The 5,000-nt window shown below is 42.3% G+C and overlaps 1 protein-coding gene across 2 annotated transcripts in view; it reads right to left on the reverse strand.

Moving 5' to 3' along the window:
- The window catches only part of LOC122243644 (uncharacterized), a 95,579-nt gene that overhangs the window by 40,519 nt on the left and 50,060 nt on the right, over positions 1-5,000 (reverse strand). The gene's annotated exons all lie outside the window — the stretch shown is intronic.

Here is a 5,000-nt window from a genome sequence, read left to right on the forward strand (position 1 = left end):
GTGTGTAGGGGGTAGAAATTGGAATGAGAGAGAGAGAGAGAGAGAGAGAGAGAGAGAGAGAGAGAGAGAGAGAGAGAGAGAGAGAGAGAGAGAGAGAGAGAGAGAGAGGAGAGAATGATAGAGAGAGAGAGAGAAAGGGTAGGAGACAAACAGACAAACAGACAGGCAAGGCAGACAGACAAACAGACATACAGTCAGCTAGACAGAAAAAAACAAACATAAAAACACACAGACAGACGAAAACAAATAGACAGACAGAAACAGACAGCTAGACAGACAGAAAGACAATAAACAGAAAGACAGAGAGAGAAAGGAATGTCCCCAAATGTCAAGTCTTAGCCCCGTTCCTGAAAGTCGGTCGGATAAATGTCAGTGAGTGTTTCATCCCATCTGCTTCCTCTCGCGGAACGCGGAGAATATCTCTATAACTTATGATACAGTAACCTACTTTCTTTTCTGATTCTTTATCTGTTTGTTTGTTTTTCTTCATTCTTTCTTTTTTTTATATATTCTCATCCTTTTGTGTCTATGTAATTACATTGTATTTTTTTTGGTATCGTCAAATTTTTGTCTGTAACTTTATTGTGTATGTATTTCTTCTTTTTTTTCTTTATTTACTAATATTCTCTGTCTCTGTCTCTGTCTCTATCTCTATCTCTATCTCTATCTCTATCTCTATCTCTATCTCTATCTCTATCTCTATCTCTATCTCTATCTCTATCTCTATCTCCATCTTTATCTCTATCTCTATCTCTATCTCTATCTCTATCTCTCCCTCTCTCTCTCTCGTACTTATCTCTTCGTCTTCTTTCTCTTATCTTCTTGTTCATCTCTGCGTTCTAGACTACTATTAATTTTCTACCTATTACTTACTTGCCTTTCTATCTACCTATTCATTGCTGTCCTTCTCCCTTCTCTCTCTCTCTCTCTCTCTCTCTCTCTCTCTCTCTCTCTCTCTCTCTCTCTCTCTCTCTCTCTCTCTCTCTCTCTCTCTCTCTCTCCCTCTCTCTCTCTCTCTCTCTCTCACACACACACACACACACACATACACACATACACACACACACACACACACACTCACACACTCTCTCACTCTCTCTCTATCTCTCTCTCACTCTCTATCTCTCTCTTTCTCTCACTCTCACTTTCTCTCACTCTCTCACTTTCTCTCACTCTCTAACTTTTTCTCACTCACTTTCTATTTTTTCACTTTTTCTTTCACTTTCTCTCTCTCTCTCACTTTCTCTCTCTATCTCTCACTTTCTCTCACTCTCTCACTTTCTCTCACTCTCTCACTTTTTCTCACTCACTTTCTCTCATTTTCTCACTTTTTCTTTCACTTTCTCTCTCTCTCTCTCTTTATCTCTTTATCACTGTCTCCTCACTTTCTCTCTCACTTTCTCTCTTTCCTATTATCTCCCTCTCTCTTACTTTAACTCTCTCTCACTTTATCTCTTTCTCACTCTCTCTCTCCCTCACTTTATCTCTCTCTCACTCTCTCTCACTTTCTCTCTCTCTCTTACTTTCTCTCTCTCTTACATTCTCTCTCTCTCATTTTCTCTTTCCCTCTCTTTCTCTCACTTTTTCTCACTCTCTTTCTCTCTCACTCTTTCTATCACCATTTCTCACTCACCCTTTCTCTCTAAGAAAACGAAAATGAAAAGATAAGAAAACGAAAAGGACGAGATAAATAAGCGACTCTCTCGACAGTAGAGTTTCCAATCCCCTTAAAAGCTTAACTGGAACCTAAGAACCTTATCGAGCACTAAGAGTCCTCGGCCAATCCCTAGTCACGGTAGAGCTTTCGTCTGACCTCTGTCCTCAAAGGATGTGGCTGAGATTAGGTTACTTTTCTTCGTATTGTTTATTATTTGTATTATTTTTTTTCCTTTGTGTGTGTGTTTGTGTGTGTTTGTGTGTGTGTTTGTGTGTGTTTGTATTTGTGTTTGTGTTTGTGTTTGTGTTTGTGTGTTTGTGTGTTTGTGTGTGTGGGTGTGTTTGTGTGTGTGTGTGTGTGTGTGTGTGTGTGTGTGTGTGTTTGCGTGTTATCTTCTGGTCTGTATCTTTGGCTACGGGTCTCTGTGTCTGTGAGTATGTGCGCTCTATTTTAATGCTAATGTCTATCTAAGTTTGTGTCTCAATGGCAGTGTGTCTATGGCTATGCGTAATCTTGTACCTACTACTCAGGCTTATTTTGTCAGTGGCAAAGTCTTCATTCATTATTACCTGTTTCCGCGTTCGTGTGTCTACGCCAAGGTCTCTACCTATAGTATGTATATCTAGGTCCGTTTTGATATATCTAGATCTGATCTTTATTCAGCAACTTAGATCAATATCGAAAGCTAGTTTAGCAGGCAAAAGGGCACTTAACTGTTAAAAGGCCGTAAATTCAGTTGCGTTTAAGTTATGTTAGTAATTCAACCATCATCATTGGATGTGGATATCGGTTGGGGATATTTTTGGCATTATGAAGAGAGGGAAGCAGGAGGTGCAAGAAGAAGAAGACGAAGGAGAAGAAAAGGAGGAAAAGAAGAAGAAAAAAACAAGAAGGGAGAGATCAAAGAATAAGGGATGGTGGCATAGAAAATAAAAATCACTGAATGAAGAAAAGAAGAAAAAAAAGAGGGTGAAGAAGGAGAAGGACGAAAAGCGAGGTAAAGCGAAAGAGACAAAAACAAAGAGATATTACCAATGCATAAACGTGAGTGCGTGTTTCAAGCAGAATACATATCAGAATGCGTGCAAGTATTCGTTTTCGAGTGTGTCTGTACCCTATCATGCTGCATTATTTCCTTTTTCGCGTGTGTGGAGTCATGGGTGGCACCAGTCGTCAGGATATAAAACTATTCATCACATTACGACTCTTGTTCGTTTTGCTGTAACCTTTTTACCGTCATCACAGGTTCCGTCATCACACCACCTGCTACGATTGCACAATCCTCATATGCGCAGTCATCACAATATCCGCAATGGATAGCTTAATCCTTACCATCATTACCATGGTCATTATCATCTTTATTGGGTTCATCTTTCATTTCTCTCGTCGTAATTAAAATCCGAACGCTATTAACCGCAATCCAGCGATAAATCGGAAGAACCCGCCTATTTTCTGGGCCTTTGGGTTCATCGGTTCATTTACGTCTTTTTAGCTTACCTGTAGACATGAGCAATATACACCGCTTATAACCTTGAACCCAACGGCTGAAATATAAAATAGCACGAGATAAGACGAGGAATGTCGATTATGACTAAATGGCTGAACGAAAAAGAGTTGTTGTCACATGCTGTTTCTGTCTTTCCTCTTTATGTCTGTCGTTCTCACTTCTCTCTCTCCTCTCTTTCTTTCTCTTCCTAGTTCTCTGTCTCTCTTCTAGTCTCTTTCTTTTCCTTTTTAATCAATTCATTATATTTCCTCTATTAAACTCTCTTTTTTCTTTCTCTCTCTTTCTCTCTCTTTCTTTTTCTCCTCTTTCTCTTTTCTCTCTCTTTCTCTTTCCTTTCTTTCTTTCTTTCTTTCTTTCTTTCTTTCTTTCTCTCTCTCTTTCTCTTTTTCTTTGATTTTCTCTCTCCTATCTCTTTATATTTTTCTATCTCTTTCTCTCTCTTTTCCTGATTTTCTATTCTTCTCTCTCTCTCTCTCTCTCTCTCTCTCTCTCTCTCTCTCTCTCTCTCTCTCTCTCTCTCTCTCTCTCTCTTAGCCTTTCTCTCTTAGCCTCTCTCTCTTAGCCTCTCTCTCTCAGCCTCTCTCTCTCTCTCCCAGCCTCTCTCTCTCTCTCTCTCAGCCTCTCTCTCTCTCTCAGCCTCTCTCTCTCTTAGTCTCTCTCTCTCAGCCTCTCTCTCTCAGCCTCTCTCTCTCTCAGCCTCTCTCTCTCTCAGCCTCTCTCTCTCTCTCTCAGCCTCTCTCTCTCTCAGCCTCTCTCTCTCTCTCTCTCTCTCTCTTAGCCTCTCTCTCTCTTAGCCTCTCTCTCTCTTAGCCTCTCTCTCTCTTAGTCTCTCTCTCTCAGCCTCTCTCTCTCTCAGCCTCTCTCTCTCTCAGCCTCTCTCTCTCTCTCAGCCTCTCTCTCTCTCTCTCTCTCTCTCTCTCTCTCTCTCTCTCTCTCTCTCTCTCTCTCTCTCTCTCTCTCTCTCTCAGCCTCTCTCTCTCTCAGCCTCTCTCTCTCTCAGCCTCTCTCTCTCTCAGCCTCTCTCTCTCTCAGCCTCTCTCTCTCTCTCTCAGCCTCTCTCTCTCTCAGCCTCTCTCTCTCTCTTAGCCTCTCTCTCTCTTAGCCTCTCTCTCTCTCTTAGCCTCTCTCTCTCTCAGCCTCTCTCTCTCTTAGTCTCTCTCTCTCAGCCTCTCTCTCTCAGCCTCTCTCTCTCTCAGCCTCTCTCTCTCTCAGCCTCTCTCTCTCAGCCTCTCTCTCTCAGCCTCTCTCTCAGCCTCTCTCTCTCTCAGCCTCTCTCTCTCTCAGCCTCTCTCTCTCTCGGCCTCTCTCTCTCTCAGCCTCTCTCTCTCTCAGCCTCTCTCTCTCTCTCAGCCTCTCTCTCTCTCAGCCTCTCTCTCTCTCTTAGCCTCTCTCTCTCTTAGCCTCTCTCTCTCTTAGCCTCTCTCTCTCTCAGACTCTCTCTCTGTCAGCCTCTCTCTCTCTCTCAGCCTCTCTCTCTCTCAGCCTTTCTCTCTCTTAACCTTTTTCTTAGCCTCTCTCTCTCTTAGCCTCACCCTCTCTCCCTTACTCTCACTCTCTCTCTCAGTCCCTCTCTCTCTTAGTTTCTCTCTCTCTTTTAGCCTCTCTCTTCCCTAATCTCTATCTCTCATAGTCTCACTCTATCCTAGTCTCTCTCCTCCCCTCTTTCTTTCCTATTCTTCTCTGCCTCTCCTTCTCTTTCTCTATCTCTCTTTCACTCTTTCTCTCTTTTCTCTCTCTCCTCTCTCCTCTCCCTTCTCTCTTCTCCCTTCTCTCTTCTCTCTTCTTTGTTTTGTATATACATATATGGTCACAAGTATCCATCCCTTAGTCATCCTC

Source organism: Penaeus japonicus, unplaced genomic scaffold, assembly GCF_977035675.1.
Source record: "Penaeus japonicus unplaced genomic scaffold, GWHDUDI00000001_assembly GWHDUDI00000026, whole genome shotgun sequence".
Taxonomy (NCBI): Eukaryota; Metazoa; Arthropoda; class Malacostraca; order Decapoda; family Penaeidae; genus Penaeus; species Penaeus japonicus.